We start from the raw sequence: 26,425 nt of genomic DNA, 5'->3' as shown, positions 1-26,425 counted from the left end.
TCTGATTATTGAAGGGAGCAGTGTGCCTTGCAGTTGTGTCTGTTTTTCAGAGGGGCTGTGGCTAAGTACAGTTTATTAGATCCTGCTGAGCCAATCTGTTGTGCCTGTCTGTTTTAATGTTGCCCTAAGTCAGTTAAGCATGTACCACCCTTGTTAGGCTGCCCATAGACTAATTTCAGGTATTGATGGGCTGTCAGCACAAATACCTAATGAATATTAAAACACAAACTCAGATACAGAAATGCAAAGCAGAGCCAGCGTGTGGCCAGCGTTCTGAGGGACAGGCAGAGAAAGGAAAAGACCAGGGCTGAGAGCAAGTGACAGTAAACACTCCTGAAATGAGCCTGAAAACAAATCACCAGCAGCTTCCTGGGAAAGATGGAGGGAAAACAATAATTAATGGCCTCAAAACAAAACACAGGGCTCTAAATATACGGCGTGAACTTTGTCTGCTGCCAGCTGATTTCAATATAAATGAAACAAAGGAGGGTTGGAAGATCAGGATGCCAGTAAGACAAAGAGAACTAGAGGAAAGAGAATAAAGACACTGTACCATGGGAGGGAGAGGAGGAGAGGAGGAGAAATACCCCACTGTCTCCTCCTCGATGCTAATTGTCTGTCTAACAATGGCTCTAAAAATGTCTAGCAGTCAATGCTTTGCATACTCTGCATAATGCAGCCTTTCAGCACAGGCATGTAGGTACAAATCTCTCCTGCTTCAAGTGAATGTGGTAGGAGTTTGCTGGGCATGTTTCTCCCTATTAGATCACATGGAGAGCTGCAGCCAGCTGCTTGTTAAGAGATTCAAAGCCTGGTGCACCGTTCAGCCCAGGCTGAGAGGCATGCTGTTTCTCCTCCAGGAGGTTTGAAGTGAAAACCGAGTTAAAAAGAGAAAGCCCTTCAGCCAGAGGAGAAAATATCAAACTATTGGGAGTGGGAAGACAGTAAGGTAGAGATATGTGAGCAGCTGCAAGGCTGATGAAGCCAGGAGAAACAACCCAAGATATGCCTGAAGTTCGAGCACTGCTTCCTCCTGCCTGTTCCATCCCTCCAAAATCATATAAACACCACAAGGGTGATGGGGAACAGGTACCAGCTGCAGAAATGGGAAGAAGAAAAGAGTAGCTGAATAGCAAGAGAGCAAGAGTGAGCTCATGGAGAGCTCCCACCTGGAAGCACCCTGCCAGTGTGGAAGGGACACTGAAAAGGGCCCGGGCTGAAAAGCTGCCCCTGCTGCTGGTGGATCCTGGGCTGGAACCTACTGCTCCCACCCCTGTAGGGTGGTGAGCCACTGCCACACATCCAGCAAGGACTGCAGGGATCACAGGCTCACAGGATATTAAGGGTTGGAAGGGACCTCTGGAGCTCATCGAGTCCAAACCCTCTGCCAGAGCAGGAGCATAGAATCCAGCACAGGTCACACAGGAACACATCCAGACAGGGCTGGGAAGGCTCCAGAGAAGGAGACTCCACAACCTCTCTGGGCAGCCTGTTCCAGTGCTCTGGGACCCTCACAGTGAAGAAGTTCCTCCTCATGTTGAGGTGGAGCCTCCTGTGCTGGAGTTTATTGCCATTGTCCCTTGTCCTATCCCAGGGAGCAACTGAGCAGAGCCTGTCCCCTCCCCCCTGACCCCCAGCTCTCAGCTCTTGATAGACTTTGATCAGATCCCTCTCAGTCGTCTTCTCTCCAGACTAAACAGCCCCAGGGCTCTCAGCCTCTCCTCACCAGGCAGTGCTGCAGTCCCTTCAGCATCCTTGCAGCCCTCTGTTGGACTCTCTCCAGCAGATCCCTGTCCCTCCTGAACTGGGGAGCCCAAAACTGGATGTGATATTCCAGGTGAGGTCTCCCCAGGGAGGAGTAGGGTGGGATCTGCAGCATCCCAGGGATGAAGGGATTGTGATGCAGATGCTGTGTGCTCATCAGCCTACAGAGACATGGGGGGGCAAGGGGAAATCTCTGCCCCCATGGGCAGCAAGGGAGAGGCAAAGCAGAAGCAGGCACTGTCCATGGTTGTTAGGGGCAGTGGTCATGGGATCAATAAGGTTGGAAAAGGCCTCAGAGATCATCAAGTCCAAACTAATACCTAACACCTCAGACTAAACCATGGCTCCAAGTGCCACTTCCAAGCCTTTTTTGAACACCTCCAGGGACAGGGACCCACCACCTCCCTGGGCAGCACATTCCAATGGCCAATCTCTCTTTCTGTGAAGAACTTTCTCCTCACCTCCAGCTTAAACTTCCCCTGGCACAGCTTGAGACTGTGTCCTCTTGTTCTGGTGCTGCTTGCCTGGTAGAAGAGACCAAGCCCCACCTGTTTACAACCTCCCCTCAGGCAGCTGGACAGAGCAAGAAGGTCTCCCCTGAGTCTCTTCTCCAGGCTAAGCAACCCCAGCTCACTCAGCACCCCCCCATAGGGCTGCACTCGAGACCTCTCCCCAGCCTCGCTGCCCCTCCCTGGCCATGCTCAAGAGTCAGCTGGTTTAGAGGTCAGATACATTTCTCAGCTGAGACCTTTGTGCAGGAGACAGTAGGGGAGAAACCTGCAGATTTATTTATGGCAGAGTCTTCCTAGCTCACAGCCAATAGCTGTGTTTGCTGACGGGTGAGAGGCTGTGTCTTCATGGATCAAATGGCTCAAGGGCTTGTCAAAATCTCAAGCACCATGTAAACACCCAGTGGGAAAGCAGCCAGCAAGCCCTGGGAGTGAAAAATCAGTGAAACTGTACAATGATGTTAAGGATGTGAACCCCACATTACATTAAATACACACTTCCCTGGTGGCTTGGGTCACAAAAAGATTCAGCAACAATAATCTTCTGCTTTAAATACAACCCAGCATAACCTAATAGCTCACCTTACTGTTGGGGAAAAAAGAGAAGGGTAAACACAGGTTTCTTTAACATCTCTCTGCCCCATTCACTATTCCTCTTACCCACCTCGCTTTCAAATGACTTCCAATGTCCCCTTACAAAGCTAGGAGGTGTGAAAAGCTCTCAGCGTTCCCCAGTCACTTGGGCTCTGGCTGTTCCCTTCCCAGCCTAGGAGAGCAGTGGAAGCTGTGGCCATCACAAAGCTTAGAATCAATAAGGTTGGAAAAGACCTCAGAGATCATCAAGTCCAACCTATTACCTAATACCTAACACCTCCTGACAACTAAACCATGGCTCCAAGTGCCTCATCCAAGCCTTTTCTGAACACCTCCAGGGATGGTGACTCCACCACCTCCCTGGGCAGCACATTCCAATGGCAAATCTCTCTTGCTGGGAAGAATTTCTTCCTGACATCCAGCCTAAACCTCCCCTGGCACAGCTTGAGGCTGTGTCTTCTTGTTCTGGTGCTGCTTGCCTGGGAGAAGAGACCAACCCCCACCTGGCTACAACCTCCCTTCAGGGAGTTGGAGAGAGCAAGAAGGTCTCCCCTGAGCCTCCTCTTCTCCAGGCTAAGCAACCCCAGCTCCCTCAGCCTCTCCTCACAGGGCTGTGCTCCAGACCCCTCCCCAGCTTTGTAGCCCTTCTCTGGACACCTTCCAGCATCTCAACATCTTTCCTAAACTGAGGGGCCCAGAACTGGACACAGGACTCAAGGTGTGGCCTAACCAGTGCTGAGGACAGGGCACAATGACCTCCCTGCTCCTGCTGGCCACACTGTTCCTGATGCAGGCCAGGATGCCATTGGCCCTCTTGTCCGCCTGGGCACACTGCTGACTCACATTCAAACTCCAACCCCCCTACCAGAGCAGAGCCATAGAATCTAGTGCAGGTCACACAGAAACACATCCAGATGGGTCTTGAAAGTCTTTGGAGGAGACTCTGCTTGTTCTAGTGCTCTGGGACCCTCACAGTGAAGAAGTTCCTCCTCCTGTGCTGTAGTTTCTATCCATTGCCCCTTGTCCTTTCCCAGGGCATAACTGAGCAGAGCTTGTGCCCTCCCTCTTGACATCCAGCCCTCAGATATTTCTAAACAGGAGGCAGAAGAGGGATGCCCATGAGTTCCTTGCTTAAAGGACCTTTCCTTTCACAAAGCACCATTCATCCATCCTTTCTCCCTGGGATAAGGAGAGAGGCAGGGGTGGCAGAGGTGTGGGGCACCTGCTGCTGTTTACAACTCCTTTTCTCCCCACAGAAAACCAGGACAGAACCCACAGGCCTGGGCTGTTTTTTTCTTTAGTTAGAGCCAAAGCATGAACTGGAAATTGCTGTGCTTAGTGCTGCTTCACAAAATAGAACTGGTGAACATAGCATTCCAATGGCCAATTACTCTTACTGGGAAGAACTTTCTCCTCACCTTCTGAAGCCTAAATGTGCTTGACGAACTACAGCTGGGTGGCAGGCTGGGACAGTAAAGCACTGGAGAGAAGACTAATCATAGCTTGGGAAAGAGGTTGACTTTACAGGTAAGCAATCTCCCTGCTGAGAAAGGCACAGGCAGGGACATTCCAGGCAGAACAACCTGCTAGGGAACTTCAGGAGGGAACACCATTTTTGGTCCCCTGGCAGATGCTGGGTAGATGATGTAAAACCCAGCTACAGGGCCCAGGCACGCAGGAGGAGGATGCACTGTGAATCAGATGGTGAAGAGCTGAAATCTGCATTCATTAAAGCTTTCCTACTCAAGCCAAAGAGCATGCTGCAGAGAGCTGGGTGCAAAGGCACTGTCAGGGAAGGGAAGTGGGATTTGGACAAGCACTGCTGCCTAAGTCCAACCAATTTGCAAGTCACTGTTCCTCTCCTAATTCCCAGGGAGGTTTCTATTTGCATTCTGCCACCAGAATAGGGCCTGGTACATAGAGGTAGATGTCAAGCAAACATTCAGTTTCGCTTATGATAGAGTGCAAATAACACAGGCTCTGCATTTGACACTCACTAAATAAGACAGCATTATGCCTCTCTCTTGTGGCTTTATTCATTGGTTCTGGCAGCAAAACAAAAGGGCAGAAAACTCACTCTGAGGCTGAGGCTTTGCTTTTCTAATAACTCACTAAAGGCCTAATCCTGTTGGGTCTGAAAATCTTTGGTGGGACAAAGGACGTTGGATTTAATCAAGTGTTAAGGCCATACACACAAAACAAAGCAAATCAAGGAAAACAAACAGCAAACCAAAATGGAACCCTTCCCCCCACAGGCTGAAGGCAAGACAAAAAGAAGTAATAGCCTGGCTGAGAGCTTTATGGATGAATGGCTACAAATATTTGCAACGCTCAGGAAATAACTGAAACATCTGAAGCCAGCCTTTAAAATGACAGCCAGCTCCTACTGCTGCAAATGAACAAGCCTGTAACGTGCTTCCCTGCACAGCAGCAGCAGCAGCAGTGCTGGCCTGAGCAGCAGTGCAACTGTGAAAGTAAGGATACATGCACTGATCCCCCCAAAGCCATGGAGAAGGGGAGGAACACAGCCTCAGCTCCATGTGCCTCCACCTGGGGAGGCATAGAATCACAGAACTGTTAGGGTGGGAAGGGACCTCAAGGCTCAGTCAGTTCCAACCCCCCTGCCGTGGGCAGGGACACCTCACACTACAGCAGGTTGCTCACAGCCACATCCAGCCTGGCTGCAAACACCTCCAGGCATGAGGCTGCCACCACCTCCCTGGGCAACCTGTGCCAGGCTCTCACCACCCTCATGGGGAACAACTTCTTCCTAACATCCAATCTCAATCTCCCCACTTCTAGCTTTGCTCCATTCCCCCCAGTCCTATCACTCCCTGACACCCTCAAAAGTCCCTCCCCAGCTTTCTTGTAGCCCCCTTCGGATACTGGAAGGCCACAATTAGGTCTCCTCAGAGCCTTCTCTTCCCCAGACTGAACAACTCCATCTCTCTCAGTTGGTCCTCATAGGAGAGGCATGGTGGGCTGCAGCCAGCTACAGTGGCTCCTGGAGGGCAAAGCTAGGGAGAGGTGAGGCCAGGGCACTACGGACATGTGCTCAGTGAGGCAGGATAAATCCCTTCTCAGTTGAAGCTGACCTGATGAGCATGGGGAGGTGCAAGTGTGCCCACAGAGGCAAAGCCCTCCCAAAGTCAAGCAACCCTCCATGAATCCATCCTCCAGGCATGGGGACAAGGAAAGCCACTATGTAATCACAGAGTCACAGAACCATTCAGGTTGGAACAGACCCTCAGGATCGCCAAGTCCAACCCAGAACCCTACTCTACAAGGCTCACCCCTAAACCAGAGCCCCAAGCATCCAAACCACCTTGAAACACAGCCAGGCTTGGGGACTCCACCACCTCCCTGGGCAGCACATTCCAATCCCTGACCACTCTCCATGGGAAAAAATTCTTCCTGATGTCCAGTCTAAACCTACCCAGTCACAGCTTGAGGCCATTCCCTCTTGTTCCATCACTAATCACCTGTGAGAAGAGACCAGCAGCAGCCTCTCCACAGGGTACTTTCAGGTAGTTGTAGAGAGCAATGAGGTCTCCCCTCAGCCTCCTCTGTTTCACACTAACCATCCCCAGCTCCTTCAGTTGCTCTTCATCAGATTTATTCTCCAGGCCCTTCCCAGCTTCCTTGCCCTCCTCTGCCCTGGCTCCAGCACCTCCACATCTCTCTTGTGTTGAGGTGCCCAAAACTGGACACAGCACTCAAGGTGTGGCCTCAGCAGAGCTGAGTCCCAGGGGAAAATCCCCTCCCTGCTGCTGCTGGACACAGCATTGCTGATCCCAGCCAGGATGCCTTTGGCTTTCTTGGCCCCCTGGGCACACTGCTGGCTCCTCTTCAGCTGCTTGTCCATGAGCACCCCCAGGTCTCTTTCTGCCAGCAGCTTTCCAGCCACACTGCCCCAAGCCTCACCCTAACGAATCTCCCATTTCCCCTGCTCAGCCATCTCAACAGTAATGACTGAAGAAACCAGCTCAAAGGCTTGCCTGAGCTAATACATTAGCCCTCAGGTTCCCATCAGTGTCACCCCTGCCTGCTGCCTTCAGCCCTGCCCCGTGGCAGCCCCACTTGCCTTGCCTTGCTGTTACCCGGGTGCTAGGCATGTGAGTGAGCTACTGTGCAATCCTGCTGCTTCAGCTGCAGAATTGGGCATCATCTGCAGAGAGTTTTCAGAAGGCTTCTTTTGCTCTGGCCTGGCAGTGTCTGTGTTGTTGGAGGTCCAGAAAATAAACTGGATTCTCTGGGGGAGCTGAGGAAATGGAAGGCATCACAAGTGGATTTCCCATCTGAAGCTCTATGAGAATAGTCCCCAGCGAGCCATCACTTGTCAAAAATTAAGAGAAGGCCACCATTAGACCTCATGTCAGCTGGTGCACAGTCAATAATTAACTTTTCACACAAAAGAGATGTTTTCAGGGAGTCAGAGATAACATTACCCTGTGTGAGGTGCCTTTTGAGCTGAAGGAGGTTGCACATTGACAGTAAACATTATGCCAACAAGCCTCAGTAGGTTGGAAGGACCTTTCACATTTGGGGTGGTTTTCAGCGGTGGGGAGATTAAAGCTGAAGTAAGGAAACAGGTTTAAACAGAAAGCAGAGCTTTAGCAATGGGAGGTGTCCCTGTCTACCACAAGGAGAAATGACAAAGGAATATAAAGGCAGCAACAATCTGCTGTGTGCTGCCCTGCTGCTGGCTGAGGAGCCTCCATCTGCGAGGGAGAAAGCAGGGGGGGAAGCAAAGTGACTTTAGTGCCTCACAAACCCTACATTACAGGGCCTTGAGGATAGTAATGCTGCAGCTCACAGCTGTTTATACTTCCTGGGACCTGACAAAATTGCAGAGTCACAGAATTATTGAGGCTAGAAGAGACCTCTGAGATCATCAGGTCCAGCCCATGACCTAACACCACCACATCAGCTAAACCATGGCACCAAGTGCCACATCCAAGCTTTTCTTAAATACCTCCAGGGATAGTGACTCCACCACCTCCATGGGCAGCACATCCCAGTGCCTGATCAGCCTTTCTGTCAGGAAGTGCTTCCTAACATCCAACCTAACCCTCCCCTGGCACAGCTTCAGGCCATGCCCTCTTGTCCTGTCACAAGCTGCCTGGGAGCAGAGCCTGACCCCCACTGACTACAACTTCCCTTCAGGAAGTTGTAGAGAGTGGTAAGGTCCCCCCTGAGTCTCCTCTTCTCCAGGCTGAACACCCCCAGCTCCCTCAGCCTCTCCTCATCAGCCTTTCCCTCCAGTCCCTTCCCCAGGCTGGTTGCTCTCCTCTGGACCTGCTCCAGCACCTCAAGCTCTCTCTTGCAGTGAGGGCCCAGAGCTGCACACAGTGCTGGAGGTGAGGCCTCAGCAGTGCTGAGCACAGGGGCAGGATTCCATCCCTGCTCCTGCTGGCCACACTGCTCTTGATCCAGGCCAAGATGCCCTTGGCCTTCTGTGCCCCCTGGGCACACTGCAGGCTCATGTTCAGCTGCTGTCACCCAGCACTGCCAGGTCCCTCTCTGCTAGGCTGCTCTCCATTTCTGGAGACCAGACCAAGGAGCAGTTTTGGGCTACAAAACATCTGGAAGCCCTTGCTGGGCACTTTGCACCACCTTCAGCTGAGGAAGGGCTGGGTTTGCAGCCACAGCACCTTTTGCATGGGTTGGTTCCTTGCTGGCTGGTGAAAAAAAGCTGTGAATCTGAGAAGTGCTGGAATGGCCTGGCTTATTTCACACCAGAAAATGCTGAGGCAGGCTAAAACCAGCAAGGTCTGCACAATGCTGCACTTCCTTTGAACAAACACATCCACACACAGAGGAAGGAGTACTGGCAACCCCACTGAGAATCACAAACCCTGTCAAGCTGCTGTGCACACAGGATGGGAAAAGAAAGCTGTCCCTTTGGTGCTCTGTGACATCTTACAGCCAGCCCTGGAGGAGGTGGGCTGATAAGAACCTAGCCCCCAGGTGGACAAAGAAACCTGACCCAGGTGGGTAGAGAGACTTGGTACCCCCCCGCCTTGGGGAGGGATCCCTGGGTCAAAGTCTATTCCACTTCCCTGTCCTGCCCACACAAGCCTCTTTAAGGGGAGCCAGTTCCTGGCTCTCTTGCTTGCTCCTGCTCCTCCCTGCCCGAGAGGCTGCTCCTGCTGCTCCCTGCTGTTGCTGCAAGCATGTGGTGGGGCCTGCTCCATGCTGCTTCCCAACTCCTAAGGACTGCACCTACAGAGATTCCATATTTGCATGCAGAGAATCCTTTGCCAGCTGGGCCTGGTTTGTGTGTATTTTTATTTACCCTTTTTCCTTATCACAGCACCACAGTACATTAGAGGTTGGAAGGGACCCCCAGAGATCATCCAGTCCAAGCCTCCTGCCAGAGCAGCATCACCCAGGGCAGTCTGCACAGGAATGCATCCAGGTGGGGTTGGAAAGGCTCCACAGAAGGAGACTCCACAACCTCTCTGGGCAGCCTGCTCCAGGGCTCTGCCACCCTCACTCTAAAGAAGTTTCTCCTCATGTTGAGCTGAAACCTTCTCTGTTCAAGTTTGTCTCCATTGTGCCTTGATTCTTGCTGTGTACCACCCAAAAGAGCTTGGCCCCCTCCACTTGCCCCCCAGCCCTCAGCTATTGAGAGACATTGATCAGATCCCCTCTCAGCCTTCTCTTCTCCAGACTAAACAGCCCCAGGGCTCTCAGTCTCTCTTCCCAGGGGAGATGCTTAAGTCCCCTAAGCATCCTCCTGGCTCTCCCTTGGACTCTCTCCAGCAGGTCTCTGTCTCTCTTGAACTGGGGAGCCCAGAACTGGACACAGGATTGCAGCTGTGGTCTGAGCAGGGCAAAGCAGAGGGGAAGGAGAACCTCCCTAGCCCTGCTGGCCACACTTTTCTTGCTGCACCCCAGGATCCCATTGGCTCTCTTGAAATGCCATATGATGTGACAGACAATATGACAGGTCCATCATTCAAATGGGGAGAAGAACCTCCCTAGCCCTTTGTAACTTTCCTGTTATTCAAATACCTTTTATATTTTGTTAAACTTAACTTTTAACTTCTATATCAATTCAAGCCTGTTTCTTTCATGATTTTACCTCTCTTTTCTCATGATTAATTTGATTTCCCCTACTGGAAAAAAAGTGAGTGGAGAGGCAATCTGAATCTGCTCCATTTGGGCTTTTGGACACTGGGAAAGCTTAAACCACAACACGCTCAAGCACCGCAGTGATGGGCACCACACAAATGGAGAGTGCTCATCTAATACAGAATCATAGAATCACAGAATTGTCAGGGTTGGAAGGGACCTCAAGGATCAGCCAGTGCCAACCCCCCTGCCATGGGCAGGGACACCTCATGCTACAGCAGGTTGCTCACAGCCACATCCAGCCTGGCTGCAAACACCTCCAGGCATGAGGCTGCCACCACCTCCCTGGGCAACCTGTGCCAGTCTCTCACCACCCTCATGGGGAACAACTTCTTCCTAACATCCAATCTGAATCTACCCGTTTCTGGTTTTGCTCCGTTCCCCCCCAGTCCTGTCACTCCCTGACACCCTCAAAAGTCCCTCCCCAGATTTGTTGGAGCCTCCTTCAGATCCTGGAAGGCCACAATTAGGTCTCCTCAGAGCCTTCTCTTCTCCAGACTGAACAGCCCCCAACTCCCTCAGTCTGTCTCCATAGCAGAGCAGCTCCAGCCCTCTGCTCATCCTCGTGGCCCTTCTCTGGACACCTTCCAGCACCTCCAGATCCTTCCTGCAATAGGGGCTGTATAACTGGACACAGAACTCCAGGTGGGGGTCCCACCAGAGTGGAGTAGAGGGTGAGAAACACTTCCCTTGACCTGCTGGCTATGTTTCTCTTGATGCAGCATATAAATCAGGTAGCAGTTGCCCAAGAAACTACCATTACAGAGCACAAAACACTGAAACTTGGGTAAATCAATAATATAATATCTCCTCTAGCCAGCAAGACAGGAGCTCCACAGGAGAGAGAGCTTTTTCTCATATCACTGACTAGGAAAAAGGCTTAATTAATTCCACTTAAAAAAGAATCCAATACAGCATGAGCCCAGGGAAAGGCAGAGGACAGATGAAGCACCAGGGAATTCAGAGGATGGATCTGCTTTGCCAGGGAAATTGAGTGAGTGATCTAACAAGCCTATTCTATCTCTGGCTCCTGTTCCTCTCTTAAGGGCAAGGTTTTCTTTGATCTGCAGAGCTGCCCCAGTCAGGGCAAGGGGAAATTTCCTGGCTTCTTTCTTGCTGGTGCAGAAGCACCCAAACCTGCTCACCCACACCTTCAGCTCCTCTCTCAGGGTCTCAGCTGCCACAGCTCTACCCAAGTACCAGCACAACATCTGCTGCAGCAGCTAAGAATCAAACCAGTGGCTCTTATGCTGTAAAATAAATCAGATCCAACCAAGAAAACCATTTTTGTTTTGTTTTGTTCTAAACTGGGATCTCCTTGCTGACATGGATCATTAAATGAAGTAGAAGGAAAAGGACTGGGAATGAATGAAAGCCTATTTTGTTAAACAGGCAGAAATTCAGCATGAGGGTAGTGAGAGACTGGCACAGGTTGCCCAGGGAGGTGGTGGCCTGCATCAGGAACAGTGCAGCCAGCAGGAGCAGGGAGGTCATTGTGCCCCTGTACTCTGCTTTGGTTAGGCCACACCTTGAGTCCTGTGTCCAGTTCTGGGCCCCTCAGGTTAGGAAGGAGGTTGACTTGCTGGAACATATCCAGAGAAGGGCAACAAAGCTGGGGAGGGGTCTGGAGCACAGCTCTGTGAGGAGAGGCTGAGGGAGCTGGGGTTGCTTAGCCTGGAGAAGAGGTGACTCAGGGGAGACCTTCTTGCTCTCTACAACTACCTGAAAGGTGGTTGTAGCCAGGTGGGGGTTGGTCTCTGCCCCCAGGCACCCAGCACCAGAACAAGAGGACACAGTCTCAAGCTGCACCAGGGGAAGTTTAGGCTGGAGGTGAGGAGAAAGTTCTTCACCGAGAGAGTCATTCATCATTGGGATGTGCTGCCCAGGGAGGTGGTGGAGTCACCATCACTGGGGGTGTTCAGGAGGAGACTTGATAGGGTGCTTGGTGCCATGGTTTAGTTGATTAGGTGGTGTTGGATGACAGGTTGGACACGATGGTCTTGAAGGTCTCTTCCAACCTGGTCTCTCTTCTCTTCTCTTCTCTTCTCTTCTCTTCTCTTCTCTTCTCTTCTCTTCTCTTCTCTTCTCTTCTCTTCTCTTCTCTTCTCTTCTCTTCTCTTCTCTTCTCTTCTCTTCTCTTCTCTTCTCTTCTCTTCTCTTCTCTTCTCTTCTCTTCTCTTCTCTTCTCTTCTCTTCTCTTCTCTTCTCTTCTCTTCTCTTCTCTTCTCTTCTCTTCGGTGAAGCTATTTTGTGGCTCAGCCTTTTCCATTGTCTGAATTCTCTAAATTGTACTAAAGTTGCCCACAAGCATCCTGGTAGAATTCATGACCAAACAGAATCTGTCAATAATCAAATGATTTTTGATACCTGATTTGGGGGTGGGGTTTCAGGAAGAATAAAGATAACTCTATTTTTTCAGCCCCTATCCAATCAAACAGATGCCTCTGTTACACTTTATTTCCTTGGCTCCCACCAAGAGTTTTGAGGAAGAATGTGTTGTTACTCACTTAAATTGGACAATTCAGCAATAGTGGAGGGAATAATGGAGAGGAACCACAATCCCTCAAAGTGATAATAACCTGCAGAGATATCTCCCTGCTCATTTTTTTAACCCAAACCTGACGTTTCTCATTATTTCAGAGTGCAGACTGCCTAATCCAGAGGTGTATCTATCACAAGTAATTCCGGTACAGAACTGACATTGCAATTATTTTCACTCCTACTAGCCAAAAATGAACTATGCTTCAATGACCACAGACCAAATCTCTCCTACATAGAGGGAGCAGCATACCTGCATTGAAAACTTCCAGTTACTGGAATCAAAAGAGGCAGCTGTTGAGCCAAAGAAAGTGCTTAGGAAGGAAAGTGTCTCTGGTTGACTCCATTTGTTACTTTCCAATGGTCCACCACTGTCACAGGCTCACAGGCTCACAGGGTGTTAGGGGTTGGAAGGGACCTCCAGAAATCATCAAGTCCAACCCCCCTGCCAGGAATGCATCCAGATGGATCTGGAAAGTCCCCAGAGAAGGAGACTCCACAGCCTCTCTGGGCAGCCTGTTCCAGGGTTCTGTCACACTCACTGTAAAGAAGTTTCTCCTCATGTTGAGCTGAAACCTTCTATATTCAAGTTTGTCTCCATTGTTCCTTGTCCTATCCCAGAGTGCAACTGAGCAGAGCCTGTCCCCTCCCCCTTGACCCCCAGCCCTCAGATATTGACAGACATTGATCAGATCCCCTCTCAGCCTTCTCTCCTCCAGACTGAACAGCCCCAGGGCTCTCAGCCTCTCCTCACCAGGCAGTGCTGCAGTCCCTTCAGAATCCCCATAGCCCTCCACTGGACTCTCTCCAGCAGATCCCTGTCCCTCTTGAACTGGGGAGCCCGAAATTGGATGCAATATTCCAGGTGAGGCCTCAGCAGGGCAGAGTAGAGGGGGAGGAGAACCTCCCTGCCTCTGCTGGACACACTCCTCTGAATGCACCCCAGGACCCCATTGGCCTTCTTGGCCCCCAGGGCACATTGCTGTCCATGCAGAACTTGTTGTCCACCAGCACTCCCAGCTCTGCTCTCCAGCAGATCACCTCCCAGCCTGTACTGTCAAATAACAAGAGTATGTTACATGTTATTTTACATGTAGAAACCCACCAGACAGCATAATGAATGCACCTGGCAAGCAGAGCTAACAGTATCTCCGGTGCAAAACACTCATAATGAATTCCAGTCCATTGCAAACACACTGTAGCCTGGCTTCTGCTGGACACTCAAAAGCAAGCCCTGCTCTGAGGAAAGGTTCAGGGCCCAGATGAAGAACACTGAAGCACTTGATGTTTTTCAGCTCACAGCTCTTACTTGAAACCAGGCTCTTGCTGGCAGTCACAAATACTGACTCCTGACTAGAAGAAAAAGAGAAAAATAGACTTTGTTCTACTTTCACCAAGACTGTTCTGGTTTTCTTCTTTTCTTTCTCTTTGCAATGAAGTGTAGTCAATCTCAACAGCACTGCAGAAAAACTCAAGGTTCCTGAGATTGTCCTACTACAATGAATAATCAGAGCCCAAATGTTGTGTTGTTATTATCAGCTGCACCTCTGAGGCAAGCTGCATTTATTATTCTGCGGGTTTGTAAAGAATCAGAGACTCCCTTGGAAGAACTGCAAGGTTTAGTTTCCAACAAGGGCATTTTCCTGTATGCTACCATTCTTTTTATGCTGAAAGGGCGTGGGTGTGAGAAAAGTGAATGGAACTGAGCTCTTTCTCTTCAAGAAACATTAGTAACCAACTAAAGGCTTGGCTTTTTGTTGTTGGTGGTGTTGTGCAGCAATACATTCTGGCTGCAGCAAGAGAAGCACAGCCAACAGGTCAAGGGAGGTGATTCTCCCCCTCTGCTCCACTCTGCTGAGACCCTACCCAAAGTACTGTGCCCAGTTCTGGAACCTCTATTAGAAGAAGGATCTGGAGGTGCTGGAAGGTGTCCAGAGAAGGGTCATGAGGATGAGCAGAGGGCTGGAGCTACTCTCCTATGAGGACAGACTGAGAGAGCTGGGGCTGTTCAGTCTGAAGAAGAGAAGGCTCCAAGGAGACCAAATTGTGGCCTTCCAGTATCTAAAGGGGGCTCCAAGAAAGCTGGGGAGGGACTTTTGAGGGTGTCAGGGAACTTCTTCCTAACATCCAATCTGAATCTCCCCATTTCTAGTTTTGTTCCATTCCCCCCAGTCCTATCACTCCCTGACACCCCTGACACCTGGATGTTAGGAAGAAGTTCCCTGACACCCTCAAAAGTTCCTCCCCAGCTTTCTTGGAGCCCCCTTCAGATACTGGAAGGCCACAATAAGGTCTCCTCGTAGCCTTCTCTTCTCCAGACTGAACAGCCCCAGCTCTCTCAGTCTGTAATAGTGACTAACAACCACCAGCATGATGAAGCTGGAAAGCAGGGAAATGCTGTGCCAGAAGACACTGAGCAAGGTATTTCTGATTCAGATTGTGGAAGGAGCAGAGGTGACCTCATTCAACACACCCTCCACCCTTAAGAAATCAGAACTGGTGTGGATAAGAGATACAAGGAGAAACAGGGACCTTATCTCAGGAGAATGCCTTTGTGACATGTGTGAGAAAGAGGAGAGCCACAAGTGAGAGTAGGCTGAGACAGCGACAGAGAAAAGCACCATGAGGGAAAAGCTCATGTTAACAACGGCAAACAGTTACACCCTGTCTGTGAAGAATTCTGAACTGTAAAGAATGTCCTGGGAGGAACACAAAGGAGGAAGAGCTTCCCAGCAGGGAAAGCATCAGAAGAACAACAGACCTCCCAAGGGAAAACACTCAAGTGAACAGAAATGCCCCAGGATGGGACTGAGATGGCACTTGATGAAGTTATGAAAGGACTCACACTGTGTGCCTGACTATCAAGCAGGGTAATGGATTTGGTGACCCAGCAGAACCCTTTGATTCTTATGGTCATATAACAGCAATAAAGCAAATGGCCTGTAGCTTTGTCACTGGTGGCTGCCAGCAGACAAGTGGAAGATCCTGGATGTAAAAGAGGCACCCCACCACAACACTGATGGGTTTGGGCATGCCTCACTAGGGTTCCCCCCGTGGGAAGGGGGGACATATGGTGGCTGAAGGACATCAACCTCTCCATCTCACCGCTCCTGCCTGTCTCCTTCCTCTGATAATGCTCCTTGGTGCTCCCCTTCCATGGGCCTGCCTGGGAAACCTGGTATGGGGCATCTGGCTTGCCCAGCTGCCAACCCCATCCTAGCCAAAACATGAAAGGGATTGCTGCCCATTGACCACCTTAGAGGCAATTTAGAGTACTGTGAGAGTCTAAATCTTGTCTCTCTTGATGTGACTCAACAAAGATAAAATTACAACAGCTGATGTGTATTGGGCAGATGCCACTGGATAAGGACCCTCTGGGATGTGCACAGACAAGATCACCGCTTCCCACCAGCTACCCTGGAAAGGGAGGATGATGCAAAAGATAAAGATTGCTCACCAGACTGCCCTGGAAATAATGGGCAGAGGCCACTGCTATTGATACTCTCTGGCATGTGCATATTCACCACCTGGACACATCCCTGAAAAACTGTATAAAAGATCTGAGCAACTACTGGCTCGAGGGAAGGAAAAGACCAAGGGAAGGAAAAGACCTGGGCAAGGCTGCCCAATAAGTTTCTCCTTATATTCATTCCAGGTGGGGCTTGAAAGTCTCCAGAGAAGGCCTCTCTGGGCAGCCTGTTCCAGTGCTTCATAAGCCTCAAAGGAAAGAAGTTTCTCCTCATATTCAGGTGGAATGTTCTGTGCACTACTTTGTGCCTGTTGCCTCTTGTCCTATAGCTGGGCACCACTGAAAAGAATCTGCCCCCATCCATTTGACACCTGCCCTTTAAATATTGATAAGCAGTGATAAGATTCCCTCTCAATATTCCCTGCTCCAGGCTAAGGAGTCCCAAGTCTCTCAGCCTCTCCTTGTAAGAGAGATGCTTTTGTTCCCTAATCATCTTTGTAGCCCTCCACTGGACACTCTCCAGTAGTTACTGGTCTCCTTGAATTGGGAAGTCCAGAACTAGACACAGTACTCCAGATATGGCCTCACTAAAGTAGAACAGAGGGAGAGGGGAACCTCCCTTGACCTGCTGGACACACTCTCCTTCAGGCAGCTCAGGATATTGTTGGCTGCCTTGGCCATGAAAGCACATTACTGGCTCATGGTGAACCTGTTGTCCATTAGGATTCCCAGCAGGTCGGATTCTAACCTGGGAGGTTAATCCTCCCTAGGTGTATGACTCTACACCTGTCCTTGTTGAACTTCCAGGAGGTTCTGCTCTGCCCAATTCTCTAGCCTGTCCAGGTCAAAGTGATACTGGAGAGCACCTTCTTTCCTTTCACTTTGTGTTCACAGAATCACACACAGAATCACTGTACACAGTACATTGGAGGTTGGAAGGGACCCCCAGAGATCATCCAGTCCAAGCCTCCTGCCAGAGCAACATCACCCAGGGGAATCTGCACAGGAATGCATCCAGGGGGGTTGGAAAAGCTCCAGAGAAGGAGACTCCACAACCTCTCTGGGCAGCCTGCTCCAGGGCTCTGGCACCCTCACTCTAAAGAAGTTTCTCCTCATGTTGAGCTGAAACCTTCTCTGGTCAAGTTTGAACCTGTTGTTCCTTGTCTTACTACTGTGCCCTGTCCCCCTCCACTTGACCCCCAGCCCTCAGCTATTGATAGACATTGATCAGATCCCCTCTCAGCCTTCTCTTCTCCAGACTAAACAGCCCCAGGGCTCTCAGTCTCTCTTCCCAGGGGAGATGCTCAAGTGCCCTAAGCATCCTCCTGGCTCTCCCTTGGACTCTCTCCCATACAGAGAGATTTGGAATGTGCTGCCCAGGGAGGTGATGGAGTCACCATCCCTGGAAGTGTTTAAAACCAGACTGGATGAGGCACTTGGTGCCATGGTTTAGTTGATTAGCTGGTGCTGGATGATAGGTTGGACTTGACAATCTCAAAGGTCTCTTCCAACCTGGTTAATTCTGTGAATCCCTATAATCCCCCTTGGAAAGGAAGCTCTCCTCAGCCTTTAGTCTTCCAGTCACATCTCCCCCACTTTGCTTCTCACCGTGTGAGGGAAGCTGAAGAGAGGTGGGGCTTGGTCTCTTCTCTCTAGTAACAAGCAATAGGAACAGAGGAAATGGCCTCAAGTTGCCCCAGGGGAGGTTCAGGTTGGACATTAGAAGAAACTTCTGCACTGAAAGGATTCTTGAAGCCTGGAGCAGGCTGCCCAGGGAGGTGGTTGAATCCCCATCCCTGGAGGTGTTTCAAAGAGGTTGAGATGTTGTGCTGAGGGGATGGGTTGGCACCATCCTAGAGGTGTTTAATAAGACTCTGGATGAGGCACTCAGTGCCATGGTCTAGTTGATTAGAGAGGGTTGGGTGATCAGTTGGACTTGATCTTGGAGGTCTCTTCCAACCTTCTTGACTCTGATTCTGTGATTTTTGTGGCTTCAGCCATCACTTTATCCAGAATTTTGTCCTAAACAACCCTGAGCCCAGGAGAGCTACAGAAGAAAACTTCCCACTTTAGGATCATATCCAACATGTCATGTTACTGAAAGAAACCAGCAGCAGGAGCCCTTCATCCTCTGTCAAACTCCCCAAAATGCCACCACTCAGAAAACTGTCAGCTCCAGTGTGACAAGAACCCTGGTTCCATTCCCCTGAGACCCTGCTGGAATGAGCTATTTTAGCTCATTTTTTTTTGTTCTTCCTTGAGAGGGATTCATTACAAAAGAGCAAAGCATTGAGAAATGGTCTCCAGCAGGAGATCAATATTGGCACGTCCCTCACTGAGGCGTTTTTAGAACGGGACCCGACCTGAGGCACAAACCTTGGCTGTTTTCCAGAGCAGGTGCTTGTGGCTCTTTCTGCTCCATGCCTCCAGAAGAAGAAACCACAGGGTTGAGCCCTCCAGTACCCAGAGTGCCCAGCCCACTGGGTGCCCACAGGCAAGAGTGGATTACTGCCCATCCATCCTGCACCCTTATCAGTCTGGCTGCAGAGTCATTGTATCACAGGATTTACAGTATCACAGAATCATCGAGTCCAACCTGTCACCACAGACCTCATGACTACTAAACCATGGCTTCAAGTGTCACATCCAATCCCCTCTTGAACACCTCCAGGGATGGGGACTCCACCACCTCCCTGGGCAGCACATCCCAATGACGAATGACTCTCTCAGTGAAGAAATTTCTCCTCCTCTCCAGCCTAAACTTCCCCTGGCACAGCTTGAGACTGTGTCCTCTTGTTCAGGTGCTGGTTGCTTGAGAGAAGAGACCAACCCCCACCTGGCTACAACCTCCCTTCAGGGAGTTGTAGAGAGCAGGAAGGTCTCCCCTGAGCTTCCTCTTCTCCAGGCTAAGCAACCCCAGCTCCCTCAGCCTCTCCTCACAAGGCTGTGCTCCAGACCCCTCCCCAGCTTTGTTGCCATTCTCTGGACACCTTCAAGTCTCTCAATGTCCTTCCTAAACTGAGGAGCCCAGAACTGGACACAGGACTCAAGGTGCGGCCTAACCAGTGCTGAGCACAAGGCAGAATGACTTCCCTGCTCCTGCTGGCCACACTCTTCCTGATGCAGGCCAGGATGCCATTGGCCTTCTTGGAAAGCCAATTGTCTCTTTCTTCCCTCTCAGCCACCTCCTTGACACGCTGGCACCTCTCATTGGGTATAGATTTTAGCTTATAGATGTGGTTGGGTTTGACTGGGGCAGGGATTGATAACAGAAAGTATAGAAACAGCCACCCTGAGCAAGACACTTGGGTTAGGGACTTAGGTTAGGAAGGGCTTGGAGGTTTTAGGGCTGCCAGGGAGTTCTGCTTCTGTTAGTTAGCCAGGGCTTTGGTGCAGGGAAGCTGCTAGGGATATGCTCAGGACTGCTGTTAGCTGCTTTGTCTGTTAAGGGCTTCCAGGAGTTCTGTTGTTAAGGACACTCTGAGACTCTCATGCTGGGGATTCTACAATGCAGCAATAAAGGACTTCTGGGAGAACTTCTGAGATTCCCTACCCTCTGCATGTCTGGAATCTCCTTGCTATACAGCAACAGGGTTGGTCCCTTCATTCATCACCCAATGGCATCTTGTTAGAAGGGGGCTACAATTACATTCAGCTCCCCCAGACCAGGGGATTGACAGTTTTGGTCACTAAGCATTATTAGTAACTGATATTTCATGCTTCTTCAAACTGCTGTTTCTTCTGGCCACCAGCTCCTCTGAGCCTCCAAGTTCCAACCATCTGACAGTAATTGCCATGACAACTGATATTGGCCCCAAGAGTATCAAAGACAATACCACCAGCAAAATTCAATAAGCAGTGTAATGAAGCAGAACAGATCATGGGAAGTTGGTTGTGGGTTCATGGTATGGATAGTGAGCAATCTGGAGGATTCCCTGGTGCCCTGGGGCCATCCATGTCCCAGGCTGGAGTGCTCACATATGCTGCTGAGGGTGACCTGAGTGCCTTGAATAAGATGAAGAGATGCTGCATAGGAGGAAACTATAAGACTGGAGGAGAAAGGCAGCAGGCTGATGGCAAGGGAGGAGCAGTTTAAAATCAAGTGAAGAGTAGGGCCAGAAAGGCCATTAAAACACTGAGTCCAGCATTCTGGTCCACAAAGGATCTCAAGCTGATATAGCAAAAGCTGGAGGAAGACTTTCAGAGCACAAATGCTGCAGGAAATGATCCAGTGCCAGCAGATTCAGGGAGGTGATTCTGACGCTTTACTTTGCTCTGGTGAGACCTCACCTGGAGGACTGTGTACAGGTCTGGAGCCCTCACTATAGAAAGGACATGGAGCTGATGGAGCAGGTCCAAATGGGGGCCATGAAAATGATCAGGGGCTTGGAGCAGCTCTGCTATGAGGACAGGCTGAGGGAGCTGGGGGTGTTCAGGCTAGGGAAGAGGAGGCTCCAGGTAAACCTAATAGCAGCCTGCCAGTACCTGAAGGGGGCTACAGGAAGGCTGCAGAGAGACTGTTTGCAAAGACCTGCAGGGACAGGACCAGGGACAATGGCTTCAAACTAGAGCAGAGCAGATTGAGATTGGATGTTAGGAACAAGTTCTTTACTATGAGGGTGGTGGAAGACTGGAAGAGGCTGCCCAGGGAGGTGGTTGAGGTTCCTTCCCTGGAGATATTGAAGGTGAGGCTGGATGAGGCCCTGGGCAACCTGATCTAGTTGGGGATGTCCCTGCTGAGTGCAGGGAGGTTGGACTGGATGAGCTTTGGAGGTCCTTTCCAGCCCATTCCATGATTCTATGATTCTCTAAAATCAGGACCAGGCACTTTCCTCCCATGCATTTTCAGCATCCTAAGCTTCCAGCTTCCCATCCCTGCCATAAAGTGATGAACTGAAGACAAAAAACTCTAACATGTTCTTACTACATTGAAAAGGAAAGAAACAAGCACACTTGTTTTTATCTCCTCAGCTTCTGATAACTAAGCAAAAGCCTTAATTATAAGCCTAGGTTAACTACATGGCATCATTAGAGAGCTGATTTACAGTTGGCTGACTGAATTAATTGCATCCCTTACCTTCAGGTTTCTTTGTGGAGCTTTAATGCAGATGACCCATTCTGGAATGATTGCAAGCATGCTTTTCTGCTTCTTTCTATCAGATAATGGGTTTCTGCTTTCAGCTTTGTAACAAAGATTTCAGCTCAGAGTTTCTAATGACATTTAAGTATCTAGCTAGTACTACCTAATTTAGCAAACTACAGTGTTACCCTGGGGCAGACAGGGTAACAGGGGAGAAATGGTGTGCTAAGAGCAGCAGTTCTGATTGGCAGGCAATCACCTCATAATTTCATTACTTGTTCCCTGCTTTGAGGTAAAAAGTAACCCTTGAATATCACAAATTACTTCTTTTCATTAAAAGCAAGTCCTAAAACTCAGCTGAAATTTCTCTGAAAGATAAGAGCCTTTCAGTGGTCCAAGTTCAGAGTGGGGGAATAAACCTCCAGCCAGGAAACAATTCTCTAGAAAAGCAAATGTGGCCAGGAAAGCTGCCTGCAACCTTGCCCTCAAAGCACTATGGCTCAAGGACAGCATCACTAATGCCCCAAATGACAGTGACACAGGACACAAGAGTGATGAAAAGAACAGCAGGCAGAAATAAAGGACTTGCCCAGATGTGCTGTTTACATCAGTGCTGGCCACAGAGGCTCACCAACATCAGACCTGCTGAGAAGAAACCTGGACTGTGGGCAGCACACCACAACATCCCAGAATCACAGAAACATTCAGGTTGGAACAGACCCTCAGGATCACCAAGTCCAACCATGAACCCTACTCTGCAGGGGTCACCCCTAAACCAGAGCCCCAAGCACCCCAGCCAAACCACCCTGAAACACAGCCAGGCTTGGGGACTCCACCACCTCCCTGGGCAGCACATTCCAATCCCTGACCACTCTCCATGGGAAAAAATTTTTCCTGATGTCCAGTCTTAAACCTACCCAGTCACAGCTTGAGGCCATTCCCTCTTGTTCCATCACTAATCACCTGTGAGAAGAGACCAGCAGCAGCCTCTCCACAAGGTCCTTTCAGGTAGCTGTAGACAGCAATGAGGTCTCCCCTCAGCCTCCTCTGTTTCACACTAACCATCCCCAGCTCCTTCAGTTGCTCTTCATCAGATTTCTTCTCCAGGCCCTTCCCAGCTTCCTTGCCCTCCTCTGCCCTGGCTCCAGCACCTCCACATCTCTCTTGCGTTGTGCTGCCCAAAACTGGACACAGCACTCAAGGTGTGGCCTCAGCAGAGCTGAGTCCCAGGGGACAATTCCCTCCCTGCTGCTGCTGGACACAGCATTGCTGATCCCAGCCAGGATGCCTTTGGCTTTCTTGGCCACCTGGGCACACTGCTGACTCCTCTTCAGCTGCTTGTCCATGAGCACCCCCAGGTCCCTTTTTGCCAGCAGCTTTCCAGCCACACTACCCCAAGCCTGTAGTGTTGTGATGTTGAGATGCTGGAAGGTATCCAGAGAAGGGCATTCCCCATGAGCCACTCCAAAGGAAACTATCTAATTGTGGTATGTTAAATTGCCATTCTGCAAGCTACTTACTACTGTCTATCCACTCCTATAGCCTTAGGCACCTCAGACTTGGCATGGAAAATGACCAGATATTAGCCAGTGACATGTGCAGGAGTCAGTGGAATAGTGTTGCTCATCCAACTGTATGGAAGCAGTATTTCTTGTAAGCTGTCTGTCTGCTTCACAGAGTGAGCAAGTGCGTGGCTGCAGAGTTTCAAACTGCTTGGTTGTAAATCTGATGACAGTAAAGCTGAAAGAAGTCTCAGCAAGTGGCTTCCCTCCCAGAACCTGCCCTTTTATTCATTCCTGAAGAAGAGTTTAGGTTTATGGTTAATGCACACTTTACTGTGGCACACCTCAGCCCCATCCCTGGAGGTTTTTGCAGCCAGGCTGGATGTGGCTGTGAGCAGCCTGCTGTAGTGTGAGGTGTCCCTGCCCATGGCAGGGGGGTTGGAACTGGCTGAGCCTTGAGGTCTCCTCCAACCCTGACAATTCTATGATTCTGTGATCTTCTCAGTTGTCTGCATGGTGATAGGAAGCAGGCAGCTGGAACTAAGTGATGCTGCTGCTCTGGTCTCCCTCCTCTCATAACTCCTAATGTTTTCTGTGAGGTCTAAACCTTCTTAGCTCACTTCTGTATCACTTTCCTTTCTCATGGGTTCAAAGTACCTTCGTGCAAGAATTAAAATGCATTCAGCATCGAAGTCCCAGAGCCCTGGAGCAGGCTGCCCAGAGAGGTTGTGGAGTCTCCTTCTCTGGAGCCTTTCCAGCCCTGTCTGGATGTGTTCCTGTGTGACCTGTGCTGGATTCTATGGTCCTGCTCTTTCAGGGGGGGGTGGACTTGATGATCTCCAGAGGTCCCTTCCAAACCCTAACATCCTGTGACCTGTGATCACTGTTTTCTGGCTACATTCTCTTACCTTTGTGTGTATCAGTCTGGAAAGGAACAGTTTTAACTACTTACTTTAGACAGCAGCCTTGCCCTTGAAGTGAGGTGGAAAATGACCCCACCTAGAGTACTGTGTCCAGTTCTGGGGCTCCTATTACAGGAAGGATCTGGAGGTGCTGGAAAGTGTCCAGAGAAGGGCCATGAGGATGAGCAGAGGGCTGGAGCTGCTCTGCTATGGAGACAGACTGAGGGAGTTGGGGTTGTGCAGGCTGGAGAGGAGAAGGCTCCAAGCAGAGCTAATTGTGGCCTTCCAGTATCTGAAGGGGGCTACAAGAAAGCTGGGGAGGGACTTTTGAGGGTGTCAGGGAGTTATAGGGCTGGGGGGAATGGAATAAAAATAGAAATTAGTATTTAGTTTGGATGTTAGGAAGAAGTTGTTCCCCATGAGGGTGGTGAGAGCCTGGCGCAGGTTGCCCAGGGAGGTGGTGGCAGCCTCATGCCTGGAGGATTTTGCAGCCAGGCTGGATGTGGCTGTGAGCAACCTGCTGTAGTGTGAGGTGTCCCTGCCCATGTCAGGGGGGTTGGAACTGGCTGAGCCTTGAGGTTCCTTCCCACCCTGAGAATTCTGTGATTCTATGATCTCTGTTTTGTGGCTGCCTTCTCTTACATTTGTGTGTGTCAGTCTGGAAAGGAACAGTTTTCACTACTTACTCAGTTGGACAGCAGCCTTGCCTTTAAAGTGGGGTGGAAAATGATGGCAGAACTTTTCCTGGCCGTAGGGAGGATCCAGCCATGTAGCTCTCTTGATGACAGAACCATAATAACCACAGATAGGTCTTTAATTTGCCTACTCCAGACCATCACTGCCTGTCGAATCTTCCTGGCTCTTGACCTAAGCTGTTCAAAACACTGGTTGACCTATTTCAACTAAAATGAGCAAGAGCAGCAAAACAGGAGAGAGTAATGGATCTTTTCTAACCCATTTTGGCTGTCTTAAAAGGTAATTAACCTTTAGCCAGACCATCAAGCTAGTCTTCCACTAGCCTTGTTTCTCAGACAAAAATGAAAGGCTTTTGCCTGAAAAATAAAGCTTGTGTCCAAGGCTGAAATGTGCTCTGGTAAACAGTGAACTTGGTGACATGGCCACTGGAAGGATTTATCCATACCTGAGCTAAGAAGTTTGCTCCTGTCCATGGGCAAGGGCAGCATAGCTGCTAGGGAAAGGAGAAAGGGGGGAAGTGCAGAAAGTCTCCAGGATGTTGAGCTAAGGAAAAGTAGCAGAGTTTGTAGCAGAGAAGTCTTCTCTTGCTGAAATAGGATGCAAGGAAGAAGAAAGCTGATTGCAGGGACAGAGAGGGTGAGAGAAGAGGTACAGGGGAAGAGACAAGCTGGGTGCTTCTGAGGGGATACAGGAGATGAGTAAATGGAGTCTTCCTTCTTGCTCAGCTGCATGCAGAGAGCAGATGAGCAAAGCAAGAAATATAGGGAAGCTACCTAAAGCAGCTTCCTGATGTGTCTCAAGAGGAAGCCTGAGGGGTAGGATGCTCACAGGAGCAATCAGCTAGAAACTGGGAGGAGGGACTGGACAGTGTCATCAGCGTGCTTGAGCAAGGTGCTTAGAGAGGACTGGATTAACTGGAAGGTGAAGATGGGGTGAGGAAGCCTTTGCTCTGTGAATGTGTGGGACCTCAGTAGCCTTGAGGAAAAAACACTCTGGGGATCAGGTATCACAAGGTCTTAAGGACCTCTGTCCCAGTCCCAAAAAAGGACTTGGTGGTGGTAAGGAAGCCAAGGCAGCAAGGTGCAGAGAGGCTTGTGTCAAGGGTTTGGTCTGGCAGGGTGTAAAAAGGGCCTTTGGAAAACTACTGTGCTGTGTGCTTCAGTTCCCACATAGCCTGCCTGGGCTGCACCATGCACCAGAGCCCCAAAGCTCTGACTCATGGGAACCAGGCACACAGGGACCTGGAGCACACATCCAGCTGTCCTGCAGGCACCACAGAGCCTCTGCCCAGCCCAGGCAGTGAAATAACACTGCTGCAGCCTGTGCTGTAGGAGCACAACTATGCAGTGCATGGAAACCCAGGCACAGGCAGCAGATTTGCTTAACTAATCATCGAGTTGCCAGGGTTGGAAGGGACCTCAAGGATCAGCCAGTTCCACCCCACCTGCCATGGGCAGGGACACCTCACACTACAGCAGGTTGCTCAGGGCCACACAGAATCATAGAATCAATAAGGTTGGAAAAGACCTCAGAGATCATCAAGCCCAACCTGTCACCCAACACCTCCTGACTAACTAAACCACGGCTCCAAGTGCCACATCCAAGCCTTTCTTGAACACCTCCATGGATGGTGACTCCACCACCTCCCTGGGCAGCACATTCCAATGGCCAGTCTCTCTTGCTGGGAAGAGCAGGGAGGAGAGAGAGCTGACTGGAGAGTCTGCTCCTTACATAGGTGTGGTGGGTTGAAAATTTGCCCCTGACAGAAAATTGCCAGACTAGCTCAGAGAGAAGCAAGTGAAGCTGCATTTACAAGCAAAACTACAATCCAGATGTGAAATATGATTACTAGGTACAAAAAACACAATATTTGCATGCATTCACAATTGATAAAGAGCACAAGAACCCCCACCGTGGGCAAAGCAGGGGGGTGCCAACAGCTTCCCCTCCCTGCTTGTGGCAGTTCAGGCTGGCTGCCTCCTGTTCCTGCCACATGAGTCACACCTCTGGTGTCCTGAGTCCCAACCCAGCAGGTGTGCACAGGGAACAGCCTATTTCATACCCAGCAATCCTGCACCCTATAAATCCCTCTGCAAAGTCCTTCTCTGCCTCTCCCTTCCCTCTCTGCTCCCATGGGAGATGCTCCCTATTGGGTAATGCTCCAGAATGCCCTTTAAAACCTCCAGGCAGGAGGCTGCCACCACCTCCCTGGGCAACCTGTGCCAGTCTCT

General features: G+C 50.2%; 1 protein-coding gene across 1 annotated transcript in view; it reads right to left on the bottom strand.

Annotated features, from left to right (window-relative positions):
- Positions 1-26,425, bottom strand: part of GRID2 (glutamate ionotropic receptor delta type subunit 2) — a 474,774-nt gene that overhangs the window by 41,991 nt on the left and 406,358 nt on the right. The gene's annotated exons all lie outside the window — the stretch shown is intronic.

The sequence above is a fragment of the Melanerpes formicivorus genome, unplaced genomic scaffold (assembly GCF_026170545.1).
Source record: "Melanerpes formicivorus ecotype bairdi unplaced genomic scaffold, bMelFor1.0.p_v2 SCAF_4, whole genome shotgun sequence".
NCBI lineage: Eukaryota > Metazoa > Chordata > Aves > Piciformes > Picidae > Melanerpes > Melanerpes formicivorus.
Note: the sequence above shows the minus strand (reverse complement) of the source record. Positions and strands in the feature narration are given on the sequence as shown.